Below are 20,983 nucleotides of genomic sequence, written 5' to 3' on the forward strand. Positions count from 1 at the left end.
TTTGCCAGTGAGCATTTTGGAGTGTGGCTATAAAAAGAGATTGGGTATGAAATATTTTAGTGAAATGTATATAGATGTATGCCTATGATTGAGGGCTTTATCCTTTGTCTTTGTATCAATCAGTCAGGTGTCAGACCTGACTTTGTGTTAACCTCTTCTACTGAGAGGTCTGAGCCACATTTGTGACATACTGTTTTGATTAGTTATATGGAGATATGGCACGTAGTAATTTCTTGGCTCGTATGTCCAGCCTACTCACAAGATGTACGTGTGTAGATGAATAAAAGGCAGTTGCAAGAATGGCTGCTACCCGTATGGAGTGAGTGTAGTCAGGATCCCTCCTCAAAGGCACAATCAGCGGTGTGATGAGTTATGCGAGAGATGAGAATTTTTTTTCCTAACATCTACACTTATATTGTGTGTTCTCTTCTCTTCCCTTACATGCTCCCCCTGGATTGTTTGAGAATAATCTTACATCTTGGAACCCGTGAAACAGGTCCCACCAGAGGGTTTGAGCTGGGTTATTAGATTAACACATATATATCTTTTTGATTGTCACTATTTTTATTTATATGTAAATTATATTAGTTCTAAACATTCACTATTTTTAATTTCACATTTAAGTTGTTCGTGCCTTTATATTCACTATTTCACTATTGATTAGTTATATGTACATAATTGTTCTTATATGTCAGGCCCACCGCATAATTCTGAGTTCTGCTACTCACTGCTCACACCTGTGTCAAATCAGCCAGGTAGTTGGGGTCCTGCTTGTTCCAGCACAGCCGGAGCAGTGGGTGGTGCTGCGGGTTTTCGTAGATGATGGTGCTGTGCTCCAGGTGCCGCAGGTCCAACATCCGCACCGAGCCGTCGGCCCCCACCGAGGCAAACATGTCCCGGCCCCCGCCCGTGCGGCTGAACGTGATGTCGTACACCTCTTTGTCGTGGGCAATCAGCTGTGTCTTCATGTGGCCGGACACCAGGTTCACTCTGCCCAGCACCTGCCCGGTCTCCAGGCCCCAGATAGTGCAGGCTGTGTCTATGCTGGACGTGCCTAGCAGGTTGGGGTCCACTTAGTTCCAATCGAAGGAGGTCAGGGGGGCGCAGAAGTCAGAGTTTTTGTTGTTGTTCAGTAAATACTCCAGGCTCGTCTCTGTCTCCCCCACCCTCCAGGCGCGCAGGTAGTCCCCGCTGGTGGCTAGCAGGTCGGGATACACCCCCTTGGTGTCAGGGATCCACATGAGATTGGTGGTGGGATACGGGGGGTCGAAAGTGTTTCTGCAAATAAACTCCGGCTGCACAGTGTGCAGTGAGAGTGTGTGCAGTGAGAGTGTGTGCAGTGTAAAGTGTGTGCAGTGCGGTGTGTGCAGTGCGGTGTGTGCAGTGTGCAGCGAGAGTGAGTGCTGGGAGTGTGTGCAGTGTGCTGTGAGCAGTGTGTAGTGTTGAGTGTGTGCAGTGTGAGCAGTGTAGAGTGTGTGCAGTGTGAGCAGTGTAGAGTGTGTGCAGTGTGTGCAGTGTGTGCAGTGTACAGTGTGTGCAGTGTGTGCAGTGTAGAGTGTGTGCAGTGTAGAGTGTATGCAGTGAGTGCTGGGAGTGTGTGCAGTGTGTGTGCAGTGTGTGTGCAGTGTGTGTGCAGTGTGTGTTATAACCGATTTCGCGGTATAACAGGGTGCGCTATAACGGGGTTTACCTGTATATACACACAGTATATACATTTAGAATATATAAATGAAAATAAATATGTTTACTTTTATGTAAAAATATATTCAGGTTTCTATATTAATGAATCCTCAGGATTCAAAATACCCAGTTGGAAGTAATATAGTAATATGACAAATGGGAAAACGAAATCATAATTTTTACTACATTGATTCCATTCTATTTTAATTAACAATAAGGGGCCTATTCAATAAGCCTCGATGACCGACTAATCGAGGCCTTTTCGGCCAAAATGCCTACTGCTATTCAGTAAGCTTCGATAAGTGGGCGATAAAGCCATGTAACACCATTGTTTGCTTCCGTCCAAAACACATCGCCAGGTGAGTGGCGATAAGCCACTTATAAGCAGCTTTTGAAACTCGTGCAATTCTAGTAGCCTTGATTTGTTTATACCGCTATGGTAATGAAGGGGTTAACCCCTCCCACTACCACACGGTAGGCCTAAACATCCATCACCCAATCCCTCTACCCACATTAAACAAATATACACACAACAACCCTACTACCCACCTCTTCTACCCCCAACAATCCCCGATTGGATGCTCAGACAGACGAGGGAGTGGTGAGATTGCTACTCACCACACTGGAACACTGTCTGTTCTATCTTGCCTGTAGATCAGCACCTAAGTGTAAGCCTCCATTTTTGAGATTCACTGATAAATTGTATTTTTATGTTTGATCTACACTGTGGGTCTGTCTTTCTATCATTGAGATACACTGGACCACCTGCATCTTACCAAGTCAGAGACAACATTTCCACTGTTTGGGATTCGGCCTCATTTTTCTGCTCCCTTGTGAGTAGGAACTGTATAGGTTTTTTGTTCACTTTAATATTTTTTGTACTCTTGGAACAGTCTTTTTTAATGTTTAAGTGGAGGTCCTTGCTTCTTATTTATTTTTGCACTGTTGCACTATTTTAGTGTTGTAGATTTATCACGTCTGCACTTTTATTAATTTTTATTATATATTATATTTGTGTGTCACACTTATATCACTGGGTTTAACAGGGAGTGTCATCCAGTGTTTTTGTTTTATCATATACCATCCTGAGGAAGACTTCTGGCAAAACACATTGAGTTGAGAGGAGAGAGGGAGGTCAGACCAGAAGTAACGTGCTTGCAGAAATCGTTTACTGGAAGTGACGAAAGACACCCGAGGCAGAGCCAACTGGGCTGCTCGTGGCATTATACGGACCTTCATGGTGCAAGTATCGATATGTACACCTCCTATTTGATGATATGTGCATTTTTTTTCAAATGCGATTGTAACAGCCTATTTCTTGCTGTAAGATTTTAATATAGTTTTGATATACTATACCATATTTTGTTCTCTGTTTTTTGGAGTATCACATGGTTCCATACACTGGAGAATATTAAACACACATTAAAGATATTAAGAGTGCCCATTTTCTATCGGAATCATGTGAATTCTAATATCACTAGTGTATAGTCAATTTATGGCACTATATTCTTCTCTTAGCGATCTTTTCTTTCATGATCTGATTTGTAGATGCTTTCCCATCCATTGGAAGAAGCACTTAACGAAGTTTTATTTAAGTTGGAGCAGCAACCTTTGTGAATAATTGCAACCAATTTCTATGTTGGATTCATAAACACTTTTATTGTCTTTTGTATATTTTCACATATTCTTCACAAATATTGTTTCATTAGATTTATTGACAACTTTTATTTTCATACGCTAGTGCTAGCTCCTCTAAGAATATTTTTTACATCTACAAAAAAAAAAATGCAATAAGCAATTTATCATAACATATAGTCTTCACCTAGTCTCATCCACACCGTTAGGCTATGTCCATAAAGCTATGAAACACACTAGATGGCGCTCAATACCTAAACACAGTGTAATAATATATATAACACTCATTAGAAAAATATGTGTGGATATATGTGAAAATAAACACAAAATAACACAAAATAAAAGTAAAGACACTCAAACCCTTGGACGGACTGTTTCAATGTCCACACGAAACATAGATAGGAAAAACCAGGGGAGCGTTGATACCTTTAAAAAGAAAAAAAGACAAACATAGTGCAACCTGTAGCATAATATGTTAAAAGGAGCTCCCAACCGGGCACCACATACTAAGGCCAATGCCTAAAGGGGTATCACAGCAGGAACAATACGGAGGAGATAATCTTAAGAAAAGAGAAGCACACGTGCAGTATCCAATAAAACACAGTTTATCCAAAATGATAAAAGTGGAGGCTTACAGGATCCCAATGGGAAAACAGCATTGACGGTGGTGATCTCAAGACCACATCACAGCGTCTCTGTGCAAGCAAACCACCATGGTACACTTCAGCATGGAGCCGTCTCGTCACTTCCGGTCTTGGTTCCGTCACGTCACTTCCGGTTGCGCCGCCGATAGGAAAACAGCTACGGGTATCCAGGCACTCTCTCCTTCTTGATTATAAGGTCACGCTCAACGCGTTTCGCCGTTCTAGCAGTTGAGCGTTGAGCGTGACCTTATAATCAAGAAGGAGACTGTGCCTGGGTACCCGTAGCTGTTTTCCTACCGGCGGTGCAACCGGAAGTGACGTAACGGCCCCAAGACCGGAAGTGACGAGACGGCTCCAGGCTGAAGTGTACCGTGGCGGTTTGCTGGCACAGAGACGCTGTGATGTGGTCTTGAGATCACCACCGTCAATGCTGTTTTCCCATTGGGATCCTGTAAGCCTCCACTTTTATCATTTTGGATAAACTGTGTTTTATTGGATACTGCACGTGTGCTTCTCTTTTCTTAAGATTATCTCCTCCATATTGTTCCTGCTGTGATACCCCTTCAGGCATTGGCCTTAGTATGTGGTGCCCGGTTGGGAGCTCCTTTTAACATATTATGCTACAGGTTGCATTATGTTTGTCTTTTTTTCTTTTTAAAGGTATCAACGCTCCCCTGGTTTTTCCTATCTATGTCCATAGAGCCTCAGCCCTCGCTCCTCCGCGCTGATGCTGGGGCTTGCTTGCATGGTCAGGAGCGATCCCATGGACTGGCAGACGAGCCAGCATGCGCGATCGGGGGGCTGGGGGAAGCGGGGCAGTGACGTAGCTGGGCTCGCGTGAGCCCCCTCTAAAGACATCCTCATTGAGGATGCTGGGGCTCAGCGCGGAGCGTCCGCGCGGCTCAGCGCGGCTTCCCCTGCTATGGACGTAGCCTTAGTTTAACACAGCTTTAATAAGGCCCATAAATGCAATAATTTATTCCAGTCCACTCGCTGATATATTTTCTTATGACATATCTTCCCTTCTAGTGTTTTAATATATATTATCGGTCTTTTTTTCCTGCCCAAAGCATGGAAATTAAATACACCTGATTATATCTCTACAGTATGCAAAGATTTTGAGCCATATGTAAAAAGTGAATAAACTTGCATATTGCTCTTAAAACAAGTAAAAAATTGAATCATTGTGATACTGCTTCACTTTGCGTCAATCCATGAAGGTTGCATAGCTTCCATTTTACTCCACTTTTGCCAGTGAGCATTTTGGAGTGTGGCTATAAAAAGAGATTGGGTATGAAATATTTTAGTGAAATGTATATAGATGTATGCCTATGATTGAGGGCTTTATCCTTTGTCTTTGTATCAATCAGTCAGGTGTCAGACCTGACTTTGTGTTAACCTCTTCTACTGAGAGATCTGAGCCACATTTGTGACATACTGTTTTGATTAGTTATATGGAGATATGGCACGTAGTAATTTCTTGGCTCGTATGTCCAGCCTACTCACAAGATGTACTGTAGATGAATAAAAGGCAGTTGCAAGAATGGCTGCTACCCGTATGGAGTGAGTGTAGTCAGGATCCCCCCTCAAAGGCACAATCAGCGGTGTGATGAGTTATGCGAGAGATGAGAATTTTTTTTCCCTAACATCTACACTTATATTGTGTGTTCTCTTGTCTTCTCTTCCCTTACATGCTCCCCCTGGATTGTTTGAGAATTACCTTACATCTTGGAACCCGTGAAACAGGTCCCACCAGAGGGTTTGAGCTGGGTTATTAGATTAACACATATATATCTTTTTGATTGTCACTATTTTTATTTATATGTAAATTATATTAGTTCTAAACATTCACTATTTTTAATTTCACATTTAAGTTGTTCGTGCCTTTATATTCACTATTTCACTATTGATTAGTTATATGTACATAATTGTTCTTATATGTCAGGCCCACCGCATAATTCTGAGTTCTGCTACTCACTGCTCACACCTGTGTCAAATCAGCCTTGTTGACACTCCCTCTGGCTTCATTTATATGCTGACCACTTCCACGTCCGGCAGATCAATGTTCTTCTGCCATTGCTACCTGAGCATCTGTCTACCTACCGGTCTGATTTGCTTGAGTCTGATCGTCTGCCTGCCTGTTGTCATGACCTCTGCCTGCTCTGACTCTGGCCTGCCTAACTATGTTACCTTCCTGTCTGTTTAACCGTTATCCTGCCTGTCACCTGCCCTGACGTCAGCCTGCCTGACCTTTGCTTCTGCCTTGCCCATTGTACTGCGTTTCTTTGTCAATCTTACCCTGCTATAACTCTGAGATGCTTATCCAGTTCTCCAAGGCCATGCTTGTTCCCATTCCACCTGATCCAGCCACCCGGATCTGCTCCCTACTGTTGAGGCCACCTTGATAGAAAAAAAGTGAATTATATATAATAAAAAAAAAGGGTCATTCATAGAATGGGAAAGGGGAGAGGAGTAAGGTATAAGTGACTAATTTTTATTGTTTCTTGATTGATTATTCTACCTGTAGTTATTTGAAATTACACAATTTTTGATTAATTAGGTTTTAATTAATACTCATTTATGTTAAATTAACTTTACAAAACAGAACAGTCTTTTAAATTCTTTTGATGCCATTGTACCCATAGATACAGTAAGAAGGCATTAGTAAAAGTCACACAAAACCTTTCAGAGTTAGGTACTGTTACATACTACACTTATTATCGAGCTTTTACTGCACTGAATAACATACCAAGTATAACAGAATAGAAACAATCTTAGGGCAAGAAACACTTAACTAACGTTAACCTCAGTTAATATAGCATTAATGATAAACCTTTGTCACTAAAGAAAGTAACGTAATGGTAATTTATGTTAATATCACGTCAAAGGCTTAGCATTATAAACAATGGACATTAGGGGAAATGAGATGAAAATAGGCCTATAGGATTAGAATCTCTTTAAGAAAGCACCATTTGGGAGTGAAACGCATAGGCAGTGGTGAAAGTATTTTTACAGGTACTCAACCCACCTTCTTGTTGGCAACCTTGTGAGCCCCACTCCCTCTTTCACCGCTCCTCTCTCCCCCCCCTTATCTGCATGTATTTCACTCCCCTTGGCTGTCTCTAATTCTTCCTCCCTTCTCTTCCTCCTTCACTTTTACCCCCTCACTCTTCCTCTCCCTCACCTGCCCCATCTCACTCCCCCACCTGCCCCCTCTCTTACACCAAACAAAAGTTTGTGTCCAGGGCTGATGTCAGCCCTAAAAGTTATCGGTGCTCAATGAAGCCATATGAATGTACAGATTTGGTGCTTGGAGATCCTTAAAAAGGAAAATATGTATCCATAAATGTACTGTACATAAATGACCCCTCCTCACAACCAACAGTATAGAGAGTACCTGCCAGGACTACACATGTACTTGTTTTTAAACCAATACATTTTGTTCTTTAAGTCCTGGCTCTACCCATTCATTTGGGAAGCTGTGCTCCGGTTTCTTCTCTATGGGACTCTCTCTATCACCCTCTCTTACACCCCCTGACCTCCTACTCTCCCCTTTCTCTGCTATCACTCAATGACCCCCCTCTCACTCAATCCTGCTCCCTCAATCCCCACTCAAACTCATTCCCTCCTACACACAAACACACACACATACGCAATTCCCTGGCCCCCACAATAACACTCTCAAACAATACACACACACACCCCCCACAATAATACCCCAACAATACCCCAACAATACATACAATATAATAACACCCCCACAATATAATACCCCCACACAATATAATACCTCCCCACACAATATACACAATATATGCCCCACAGACACACAATATACACAATATATTACACCCCACACACTCACAATATAATACTGCCTCAAACCAATATACACATTACCCCCTCCCCCCACAAAATACAAACAATAATACAATAATACACACACAATTACCTTGGGGAAGTTGGACCCAGATCCCTGCTCGCACAGCAATGGATCCCTCCATTTCCCTACATCTCTCAGCCTCTCCCTCCATCTCCTTCCCTCCATTTCCCTCTGTTTCCCTGCATCTCCCTGAGGTCTCTCCCTGTCTCCCTGTGCCTCCCTCCTTCCATCTCCCTGCATCTCCCTGCGCCTCTCCCTGTCTCTTTTCCTGCCTCCCTCTCGCCGTTTTCCTGCATCTCCCTGAGGTTTCTCTCTGTCTCTCTCATGCTTCCCTCCCTCCATCTGTTTCCCTGCGTTTCGCGTATCTCCCCCTAATATGGGCATATTCATATATGGGCATCATGTCACTGACTGGAGACAGCTCTGTATGGGGAGATACGTAAAGTTGCAGGGAAACAGGGGGAGATATCAGGGAGACCGCATTGTGAGACATCAGGGAAATGGAGAGACAGGGAGCATTTAAAGCCCCTATAATTCATATCGGTACACAGTATCGGCACTAATTGTTTTACCGGCAGTGCGTACCGCACGGCACCAGCCTACTTTCACTACTACATGTAGGACATCTAATTTTGTATTTTTGCCTATGATCTTAAATATTTTTTTTTTCTATTTCGGTTCATGGCGGCATATTTTGATTATTGCTCAGTTGACGTTTCTCCATTTCTTTTATTTCTGTACATAGTACAGCAGGAAGCACATTGTTGGGATTTACTATGCAGCACAATAGCTGTTTATGAAGAAAATGTGAGCACACATTTGATCCCCGGTTCCTCATAAGAGATACGTTAATATTCTTCCGGAAAGGGCCTGGCTAGGTGTTGCTTAGTGCAAAAATATTTATCTCTACTATATCCAAGACTTATTTGAGATCATGGCTTGGGCACCCTGAGCACTGCATTCCCAACAAATGTGATCTACAGCATAAAAATCAAACTAGTGAAGTTCCAATAATGTGAACGCACCCCAAATTATTTTACGTTGTTTAGATCATAGCTAAACCTGGCGTTACTCCCATCCAAATACTGACATTTGAGACTAAGCAGTCATTGTCTGGATGGATTTAACAATAGGTTTAGTGATGACCTAAGTAAAGTAGTGTTATTTTCCTGTGTTATTTCCCTCTCTTCTCCTCTCCTCCAAAAACCAATTCCAGTACAGCAGAGAATAATGACAAGAATTCAATGATAATGTTATTTGAAGATATCGTCAAGTTATCATAAAACAAAATTATGTTTCATATGCTAATGAGCTCCAGGATGGATGTTATTTTTTCCATATACAGTGTAATTGGTTTTTGGAATATGCCATGGTAACATAACGTTGATTTCTTATTTTAGTAATATCACATTAATTGTCCTAGTTTTGCAGAAATTAGTGAGTCTGGGCCTAAATCTTAATTGGATCCATAACAAGGGATGGAAAGTTCATATCCCAAATTCCTCCAGACATTTTTATGTCACTTACTTTGACTGTATGCAACACTAACGCTGCAGGTATAACTGCTACAATATCTGGCAGGTGCTATTGATAAGGCTAAAGGCAGTCTGCACCCCAATTATCAAAATCTTTAATCTGAATGTTTTCATGTGTGCTTAATAGATTAGAAAATATAGACATCAATAAAATAATCAAGCTACAGTAAATCATAACATGTATTTAACTTCATGGTTTTTTTTGTGCTTTCATGTTTCGTGTTTTGTATATTTTTCTGTTAAACTTTCACCTCTTGTGTTTGCCTGTGACTGACAGGGACTGTTGTTTAACAACAGTTTGTGAAAGAGTATGATTTTAATATAAGTTTCATTTGAGAGTTTATCTAGCAATAATGAGTCATAAATGTCTACAGTATGTTACTTGGTAATTTAGTTACATTTCATCTTCCTGACCTTTGTGAAAATGGAAAGTTATGAAATTACACTGGTCTATGATACGTGGAACTCACTGTATATTTTAAATTAAATCACCACAGTGGCTCTTTTTTAACATTCATAACTGGAAGGTAGTATCTGTCACCTGTCCAAAATATTCTAAGATAGAAATAGAACTTCTACTTGAATTAACTGAGGCAATTATTGTAATGAAGATAGAGATGTAGCAAGACTTACTGTTCCCTTTATCACGGGATATTCACCATGCCATCTGGTGGGCAGATGCTGAAACTATAGGATGTCATTTCATAGGCTTCCCATTGCTTGTCCGTGGTAAACCAAGTCTTTCAACAAGTGGAATCTTACCCAAGTACCAGGAATAGTAAGTCTTGTCACATCTGTATGTACAGATTGGGTTCTGTTGTCAAAATAATTAGATCAAAGCTGGATATTGAATTAGTAACTCGTCCTTATTTTGAAATAATTGCCTAGACCAAATTGCAACAAAGTGTATTTCTCCCAGACACTATCATGTTACTGTACATGTTTGTGACATATCATGCAATATTACTATCTATCAAAAGGTAATAGTTTTTGTTATGATTATTTTAGTGAGAATTATTGTATCCATTGTTTAAAAAGGCAAGTCTTTTTACATAAAGTTTGTCGATTACTAAGCTAAGCAGGTGATTAAGTGCTTACAGTATACATCAGATTTGCTTTCAGAGCTTTCTGATGTTATTCCTTTTTAACTACTGATTGTTCATGTACAGTATAATGCATTTAAAAAAAAAATAATATACAGATATTCTGTATAGAATTTTGGGAAGGTATTGGCAGCCAACAAATGTACCGATATCAAATATTATAATTATTACAATTAGAAATAGACAGAAACTATTGCCATAGAAATTAAAAGGAAACAAACATAAGACTATCATGTTGTGTGAAATATTACAAAGGGAAAATTCCCTCGTGGTTTTCACTTAGTAGAGTCATCTGGTATGTAGGATGTGTATTTTGTAAAGGATTATATGTTGATTGAAAACACAGTTATGCAATCATGCACACTAAAGATACTGTACAGTAGATTTTACTTTGAAAGCAGATCTTGTATACAGCAGCATTAAGAGAGACACAAATAATAAGAATCAATCAGAGGACATGTGACATGCTTATAGTAAGTGAGAATTACCTTTAATTATGAAATAAGTAATATCAGAGTGATACTGTTACTTTGTGCACTCACAAATTTCACAACATTGTCAACATTTGCAAATATTCTCATGGGCATACAGTATAAATTCATATTTATAGAACTCATTGGAATGGGCAAAAAGGTGTCCTATGATATGACTAAATAAATCTTGGCCTTTATACCGGATCTATTCATTGGTTATATATCATGCATATACAGCACAACCCCTTTATAACGCTGTGCTTGGGGTCCAAAGAATTACATTGCGTTCTAAGCGGATCGCATTAGAAATAATGTACAATTGTATGCATTGTACAAAAATGTATTTAAGATACCAATAATCGGGTTGTATAGTATTCATAAATAAAAAAATTGGGAGCCACGCTTGCATCGCGTTATAAGTGGATTCGCGTTGTAACGGATTGCATTATAATGGGGTTGAGCTGTATTATATACAGTATATATGCAACCTTTTTTAATATCGTATTGTATTATGCATTTATTTTATATAAGTGACGTTCTCAAATATTTTGTGTAAATAAGCAAGGATTATAACAATGATTGATGTAGCATTGGACAAAAGTGATTGACAGAGAGATTTACCTACAATTTTTTATAAATGTTTTCTCTTTTTTGATACATACTTACTGTACATGATTTGGGCCATGATGTAGAAGTTGCCAATAAATCATGCCTATAATTATACAAATAAAAATTAAATTGTAAAGAAGGAAAATATACATCATTTATTTGCTTTTACTTAACGTACATTATACTGTACTACATGAAGTGTATGCCCACTACATTTACTGTCTAGTACCTTTAATGTACTCTGTGCTACCTTTATCCTAGTTTTCCCACATCATTTCAGCCTAAATAGAATTCAATACATATTACTGCTGCGGCCGCCTTTATCCTAATGCGGCCGTAGCCGCATCGCTCTGATAACCACGGCCAGATGCGGTATGTTTTGTTTTTTTCCGGAGCGGTTTGCGATATGTTAGCGATATGTTAGCTCTCGGATTTTTAGCGCTGGCCGCAATACTGCAATACCATCTAAAAACTCAGGCAGGCGGGCGATCGCGAGCTGTTGTCTTAAAAGTCTAATAGCAATTCAACCTACAGTACAGCCGTACATTTTCTGCAAGTCTGTGTGCGCGCGCAGTAATTGTAAATTGGAAGATTTATACAGTATTACAAAAATATAACGTCGCGTTTTCTTCGACTATAAAATTATCACATTTCTATATGTATTATTTAGTAATCAATACTTCTTTTCATACTGTTTTTATATTATGCGCATGCGTGTACTGTACAGTATGTCCCATTAGAACATTGTTGAAACGCATAGGCGTGTTACAGTATCACATTTCGGCGCAATAAATATTATGATGATGTTTTGAAAATATTTCTTTGAACTGATAATCCATTATACAGCGCTCTCCCCCTCGCCCCTGCACACACACAAGGCTCAAGGATTTCAACTTCTTATCTACACCTCTCCCACACCATTCATTTGTAATGGATGGCTTTCTGGCTTGAATCTTCCCGAGCATGGCCTTACATTCCTGCGCATGGGACCTTGTTGATTATTAATGCGCATGTGTGTACAGTATAACTTCTTATTCAATTAGAAGTTCAAGTCTGAAATGTTTTTTTTTTTTTTCATTGGTTTTTTTTTTCCGTTTATCGACATGGGCTTGCATAGCAATTCTGGATATTATGTGAATCACTCAGTACTGTTGCTTTTTAATGTGACACTAGACATGCTTTATGATGTGGGTGGCATAGTACTGTGATTTTTATTTATGGGTGTGGGGATTAAAACATTATGCTAACCTGTTGAAAATATGTCTTTGAACTACAGGTAATCCTTCATACAGTGACACCACCCTCATCCCCCCGCACACACACAAGGCTCAAGGATTTCAACTTCTTATCGACACCTCTCACAAACCATTCATTTTCAAATGGTTGGCTTTGTCTTCCCTAGCCTGCTCTCACAGTTCTGCACTTGCGTGTATAGCTGCGGCCACCATTATCCTAATGTGGCCGGATCCGCGGCGCTCTGCTAACCACGGCCAGCTGCAGAATATTTTCTGTTTTTCCGTAGCGCTCGGATTTTTAGCGCTGTCTGCTATACTGCAATACCGTCTAAAAACACAGGTGGGCGTTCGCGAGCTGTTGTCTTAAAAGTCTAATAAGTCTAATGCATGTCTAATGCATTATGTCTGTGTGTTCGCGCGCAGTATTTGTAAAATGGAAGATTTATAGTATACAGTATTACAAAAATATAGCGTTGCGTCTTCTTCGAATATAAAATTATCACATTTCTATACAGTACTGTATGTACTGTATTACAGTATTTTGTAATCAGTACTTTTACTTGTTTTCATACTATTTTTATATTATGCGTGTACCGTACAGTACTGTACAGTACTCTATGTCTCATTTGAACATTGTTGAAACGCATAGGCGTGTTACAGTATCACATTTCGGCGCATACAGCGCTCTCCCTCTCGCCCCCGCACAGACATGGCTAAAGTACTATTTCAACTTCTTATCTACAGCTCAGTGCACCTCTCCCAGCCAGATGGCTTTCTGGCTTCAATCATCCCGAACCTGTCATCACATTCCTGCGTGTATAACGTACAGAGCCTGGTGTCACATTTAAGTGCCTGTGTGTAATCCTCTTTGGGAAGGGACCTAGTTGATAATTAATGCGCATGCGTGTATAACTTCACAATCATGTGGAAGTTCAAGTCTGGAAAAAAAAAATATATATATATTTTTTTAATGTTTCGTTTCCAGACGTGTGCCTGCATAAAAATTCTTGTTATTCTGATATTCTATCAGTACTGTGGCTTTTTAATGTGACACTGGTCATTCACATGCTTTATGTAATTTTTATTGATTTGGGTGCGTGGGGATCAAAACATTATGATGACCTGTTGAAAATATGTCTTTGAACTACAGTACAGTACTGCTAATCCTTCATGCAGCTTTACCTCCCTCCCCCCTGCAGACACACACAAGGCTCAAGGATTTCAACTTCTATCGACACCTCTCGAAAACCATTCATTTTCAAAAGCTTGGCTTTGTGCTTTTAATCGTCCCGAGCCGAGCATCACATCTCTGCGCCTGCGTGTAATCCTCTTTGGGAAGGGACCTAGTTGATGATTAATGCGCATGCGTGTATAACTTCACAATCATGTGGAAGTTCAAGTCTGGAAATTTTTTTATTTTTATTTTTAATGTTTCGTTTTCAGACAAGTGTGCCTGCATAAAAATTCTTGTTATTCTGATATTCTATCGGTACTGTAGTTTTTTAATGTGACACTGGTCACATCTCTGCGCCTGCGTGTAATCCTCTTTGGGAAGGGACCTAGATGATGATTTTTTTTTTTCAACTTTCTGTTTATTGGTTTTTCAAAGTATGACATACAATTATCACATGGATACCGTAAAGCGTACTGTAGGACATACAACATCCATACAAACAGGAGAAAGGGAAGACAGGAAGGTATTGAGGTAGGAAGAGGGGGGGAGAGGGAGGGTAGAGGAGGTATCTCTAATGTTCTCCGCTCCTAAACAGATCATCCAGGATCACGCCCATCTATGTCTTCGTGGCACCGGGTAATGGAGGGGGAGCACCCCGACCGCCCTTGATGACCTCGCGGGACGGGGCTAATGTCGCCCTCATGTGCTACCAACGTCGGCTCCTGTCGACCATCAAAGGAGAACCCACCTGATCTTATCAAAGCCAGACGGAGGCATTGCTCACCCCCGGGATATCCGTCTGTGCCAGCCAGGGCAGCCAGACTTTTTGGAAATTTGGGCCAGTGTCGTTGACCAAACTCGTCAACTTTGCCATCTGGCAAACGAACCAAATTCTGTTCCGAATTTTATCTATTGATGGAATTGCATTCTGCTTCCACAGTGCTGCGGTCTCACACCTCATAGCTGTAGCAAAGTGTGCTATCATTTTGTTCCCTGATCTAGACACTTCTTGCGTAGGTTTACCTAACAGAAACACCCACGGGTCTAGTTGAATTTGGAGGCCCAAAATCTTCTGTAGCCAATCCCTGATTTGAGTCATGAATTGATATATAAGTATGTTCCTGATGTTGAAACCCTGTGTATAAGACTGAATCTGGCCTTGTTGAATTGATATATAAGTATGTTCCTGATGTTGAAACCCTGTGTATAAGACTGAATCTGGCCTTGTTGAATTGATATATAAGTATGTTCCTGATGTTGAAACCCTGTGTATAAGACTGAATCTGGCCTTGTTGAATTGATATATAAGTATGTTCCTGATGTTGAAACCCTGTGTATAAGACTGAATCTGGCCTTGTTGAATTGATATATAAGTATGTTCCTGATGTTGAAACCCTGTGTATAAGACTGAATCTGGCCTTGTTGAATTGATATAGAAGTTAGTATGTTTGAATGTAAAAAGTTTTTTTTTTTTTTTTTCCTCTTAACTCTGTGCTGTTAATTGACCAAATGGAACAAGCTGACTGATTGGGGAGGGGGAGGATCATGTGACTGTTTTTTCTGTATAATACTAACACCTTAGCTGCATTGGGCAGGAACTGCATTAGGCAGTGAGGCATTTAAAGTGAGCTTTTTAAGTGAAACAGTTAGACTACAGTTTGACTAGAGGTGACTGGGGACTGCATCTACTGCACACACTTTTACTCAAGACAACAAACGGTAAGCTATTCAGATCACACTATGATCCCATGCTTGTTAGCCTGCATAGTTTAACCCCCCACCCCTTCACAACTTCTTTAACTGCAGCCTCTCCCAAAACTGACTGCACAAAACACTGAAACCCTGAATTGACCCTAGCATTGCAATGCAGCAAAACACTTGACAAGGTACAGGCCCACCCCTGCTGTTTAGTCTGCACACACTCACTCTGCTCACAACAGCTCCTTGCAGCACTGCCTACCTCTGGCATCATGAACCTGCTATGTCTTCTAACTTTTTTCTTTCTCCTGGCCTCATGGAGATGTTACTCCCTCTATCCACTACAAACTCCTCCATCCTTGCCCACACCCAACATCACCATACACCCTGGACTACTCAGAAGCCTTGCACTATCTACTGAATGTTGGTGGAGAACTCTAAAAACCAGCACACCAACCACTGCTCACTCTAATGGAAAACACCACAAATTTACAACTTGCAAACAACTACCCAAATTTCTACTCATACTATTACTCTCTCTAGCAGGTGATATTGAAACTAACCCAGGTCCTCCCATTTCAGCTCTGTCCCATGCCCCTGAGAATTCCACCTTTAAATTCCAAAAAGGGCTATCTGTCGCCCATATAAACATCCAGAGCCTGCTGCCCAAACTGGATGAACTAAGGGCATGGTGCCTTATGCATAAACCCAAAGCCATCGTTCTTACAGAAATATGGCTATCCTCTAAAACCCCTGATGCAAATATCGCCATTCAGGGATACTCCATTTTTAGGAGAGATAGGTCAAAGAGAGGAGGAGGGGTGTTATTTTATATTGCAGACACCTTACAATTTACACTGTTACATTGCCCACCAAGTCCACCCTCTTTTGAAACTCTAGTTGGCAAAATCTGCCTCCCCTTTTCTAAGCCCATCTTGCTTGCTGGCATCTACCGCCCCCCTAAAGCCCCTCTACAATCCTTGACTGATATCACCCAATTTCTTGCCTCCATTTCCTCTCTGAATGAGAAGAGTGAGCTGCTAGTTCTAGGGGATTTCAACTTCAATTGGCTTGACCCTAAAAACCACAAAATCCAGATACAACTCAAGTCACTTAACCTATCGCAACTCATTTCCCAACCCACACGAATAAACCTGAAGTCGCATAACCATTCCTTGCTAGACTGGATTCTCTCCTCAAACCCCAGCAGAATCCAATCCTCTGGCATCCTTCCTGATATTTTCAGTGACCATGCAATAGTGTACTGTGTAAGGAAAATTAAACCGCCCCATTCAAGCCCTAAAGTTCTCCTCACTAGAACATTTAAAAACTTTAACCCACAACAGTTTCTGGATGACCTTACCAACTGCCCATGGCACAGAATCGATTTAATTCCCGACCCTGACTCTGCGCTCGACTATTTCCAATCTGAGTTCTTAAAACTCTGCGATACCCATGCTCCACTACACAAAATAAGGGTACGGGGGGCCCACCTTCCATGGGTTACACCTGACCTTATAGCACTCTACCAGTTCAGGGATGCCTTGTGGAAAAGCTACAAAGTAACTGGCACTACCAAGGATCTCAATCACTACAGATGCCTGCGGAACGTGTGCACAAGGCAAACAAGGTATGCAAAAGCACAATATTACTCTGACAATCTCCACCAAAATACATCAAACCCAGCTAACTTCTGGAAGGTTATCAACAATATATTCCAGCCTCCTAACCATCAACAACCAAGTAATATCACTAAGGGGGATATTACTCTGACAAACCCCACTGACATTGCAAATGCATTCAATGATTACTTTGTGGGGTGTGCCACTAACTTATTAGCGAAACGCAGCACAAACCCCAAACCTGAATCTCATCCTGGGAGTACCCCTATAGTCCCACCCCCTCCCAACACTGCCCACAATTTTCAATTTAGCCCAGTATCTGAAGAGGAGATTACACAAGCGCTCCTCAAACTAAAACTAAGCAGCCAATGTGGACCCGACTTACTACAATCTAGGTTCCTACGACATGGTGCCCCAGCCATTGCCAAACCAATTGCGTCCATAGTCAACTCTATCCTGTCTGCAGGCCATATCCCTAAGACCTGGAAAACTGCCAGAGTTGTCCCAATCTTCAAAAGTGGGGACAAAAACACTGTCTCAAACTACAGGCCAATCTCACTTCTCCCAATTCTATCCAAAGTTATGGAAAAATGTGTCCACTCCCAATTAAGCGATTTCTACACCAAGACAAATTTCCCTAGCCAATTCCAGTCTGGGTTTCGTCCCAAACACTCCACCGTAACTACCCTGCTAAAAGTTTGCAATGAAATCCAGTGCGGAATGGAACGGGGACAACTCACTGGTGCAGTATTCCTAGATTTTGCAAAGGCTTTTGACACAGTTGATCATGTTATCCTGCTTAACAAACTCCAGAGCTCTGGAATAGGGAAACATGCTTTAAACTGGTTTCAGTCCTACCTATCAGGAAGATCCCAACATGTGTCCATCTCAGGCTCTAACTCCAACCCCCTGGATATCACCTGTGGTGTCCCGCAAGGCTCTGTTCTGGGGCCCCTACTCTTCTCAGTGTTCATTAATGATCTTCCCACAGCTTGTAAGGAAGCCTCAATACACATGTATGCAGATGACACAATCCTGTATGCACACAGCCATAGCCTCTCTGACCTTCAACACATACTTCAGTCTGACTTTTTGAGACTCGAAAACTGGATTTCCCAAAACAAACTGCTTTTAAACACTGACAAGACGGTAACAATGGTATTTGGGACCAAGACTAAATTTGTAAAGCTTCCAGTGACTGAGCTCCTGATTAGAACCAACGCTAAAACCACCCTAACACCTGTCACTAGTTTTAAATACCTGGGCTTATGGTTTGACTCCCACTTAACATTCGGGATGCACATTGATACCCTGACAACCAAGACCTATGCCAAACTAGGGGTACTTTACAGGAACAAATCCTCCCTAAGTCTCCTGGTCAGAAAGCGTATTGCACAGCAGATGCTAATGCCAATTATTGACTATGGAGACATAGTATATGGCTCGGCTCCTCAAACCCACCTTAGCAAACTTGACACCCTCTACAATTCAATTTGTCGTTTTGTTCTCCAATGCAACTACAACACACATCACTGCGAAATGCTCAAAGAACTAGATTGGTCATCACTAGAGTCTAGGCGCAAAGTTCACCTTTCCTGTCTCACCCTCAAATACTTTCTGGGCAAGCTACCCAGCTACCTGAACAAGCTCCTCACCCCTATCACATGCAGTACCTATCACCTGAGATCAGACTCCAAAAGACTATTCATGGTCCCAAGACTCAACAAAGTATCCGGACGTTCCACATTCTCCTTCCTTGCACCCCAAAACTGGAACAACCTACCAGGGACTCTCATATCCACCACCAGCTTAAGTTCTTTCAAATCTAAGGCTGTCTCACACTTTAATCTGGTCTGTAACTGTTTCATACGCTCATAATATATATTTTCTTTAACTGTGCATGCAATGTCTTGTATATAATGTATACCTTGTTCATTTATGTAACTGTATTTGTAACCATGTATTATTTTGTTTTACTCTGTGCCCAGGACATACTTGAAAACGAGAGGTAACTCTCAATGTATTACTTCCTGGTAAAATATTTTATAAATAAATAAATAAATAAATAAATAACACGGGTATGAGTCGTGGGCAAGACCACAGCATGTGCACCAGATCTCCCTGTTCCCCGCACTGCCTGGGACAGAGCGGGGAAGCTCCCGATATGAATTTTGCCAGTCTAACTGGGGTGAGGTACCACCTCATTAATACTTTATATGAGTTCTCCTTCAATGTCATACAAATCGAGCTACTGGCCGCATCCTTGAAGATTGCTGTCCAGTCTTCGTCCTCTAGTGGCCCTGTCAAGTCTGTCTCCCATTGTGTCATGAACCTGGGTTTGTGTGAGCCGTCGATGTCAGACCTGACCACCTCTTTGTACAAAGCAGAGATGAGACACCGTGTGTCGGTGCCCCGACCACAGAGCCTCTCAAAATTAGTTAGCGGTGGTCTGTTTACGTGTTTGGTGTAAAATGCCCAGACCTGGAGGTATCTAAGGAATTCTGTGTTGGGGATGTCAGTTTCTGACTGTAATAGATCGAATGGTTTGATAGTGTCCCGCCCCTCTAGGTCTTTCAACCTTCTGAGCCCCATGTTTTGCCATAGTGTGAAGTTCTTACCATCTAGCCCTGGAGCAAAATCTGGGTTCCCATATAAGGGAGCCATTAAAGTGTGTTTTGAGGTTAATGAGTGATTACTTTTAGCCGCTTCCCAGACCGACAATGAGTTGAGCACCGAGGCCAGCGGATCCTTTAAGTTTTTTAATCTAGATTTAGGGTACCAAATTAAATCCTTGATCTCAAACGGGGCGCACACCTCCTTCTCCAGCGCCACCCATCGTCTCAGATCCGGGTCTCCATGCCACTGAGTAATTTGGCATAATTGTGCCGCTTTATAATATGCCAACAAACTCGGCACCGCCAAGCCCCCAGTTTCTCTAGGTCTTTGCATAATTGTCATTTTTACCCGTGGTGTTTTATTTTTCCAAAATAATTTCGTGACTAAGTTCTGCAATTTCTTGATCTCCGATCGCACCACGGGTATCGGGAGAGTTTGGAACAGATACAATAAACGGGGGAGAAGGTTCATCTTCACACAATAGATTCTGCCAATCCAGTAGATTCCGTAAGCGGACCAGGCTTTGAGTTCCTTCGTCAGGGCCCTCAGTAGCCTTGGATAGTTCACCTGTTAGAGAGTGGAGCTCTGTTTGGTAAGATGTACACTGGCGACACACTTTATTCGAGCTTGGCTAGTCCCACGAATTCGGGTATACCCGGGTGTATTGAGGTTTGTGACTGTTTTCTGCCCGAGTGCATTGAGGTATTTTCCAAGCAGGGATTGAAGCATTTTATTCCCTCTGGCTGCAATACTGCACAGTATATAAATATATAATGCATTACAATTCAGGAATTTATGCCATCTGGTAGACACGCGAAGCATTGCAGCCTATTAAATCCTAATCATTATCATTTAACAGATCAGCCGCCCGTCAGCCAGGCATGAACCCAGGCTGGGAAGGCAAATGCAACGGGGCTTGTCAGAGGTGAGGAGTGGCGCATTCCAGGTATCTGCCAGGTACATACCGGGTATTTGCTCGAATATAGTGTGTCGGTGCAGTACTCCAGGTACTTTATAGTTTTAGGCTGCCATTGAAATTTAAAGTTGATTTCTATTCATTTCTCTGTTTCTTTCGG

General features: G+C 41.4%; 1 protein-coding gene and 1 pseudogene across 2 annotated transcripts in view; one reads left to right on the forward strand and one right to left on the reverse strand.

Moving 5' to 3' along the window:
• The window catches only part of ADCY2 (adenylate cyclase 2), a 1,451,375-nt gene that overhangs the window by 875,933 nt on the left and 554,459 nt on the right, over positions 1–20,983 (forward strand). The gene's annotated exons all lie outside the window — the stretch shown is intronic.
• Positions 732–20,249, reverse strand: LOC142488847 (DDB1- and CUL4-associated factor 7 pseudogene; annotated as a pseudogene).

This window comes from Ascaphus truei, chromosome 2 (assembly GCF_040206685.1).
Source record: "Ascaphus truei isolate aAscTru1 chromosome 2, aAscTru1.hap1, whole genome shotgun sequence".
In the NCBI taxonomy this organism is placed as follows: Eukaryota; Metazoa; Chordata; class Amphibia; order Anura; family Ascaphidae; genus Ascaphus; species Ascaphus truei.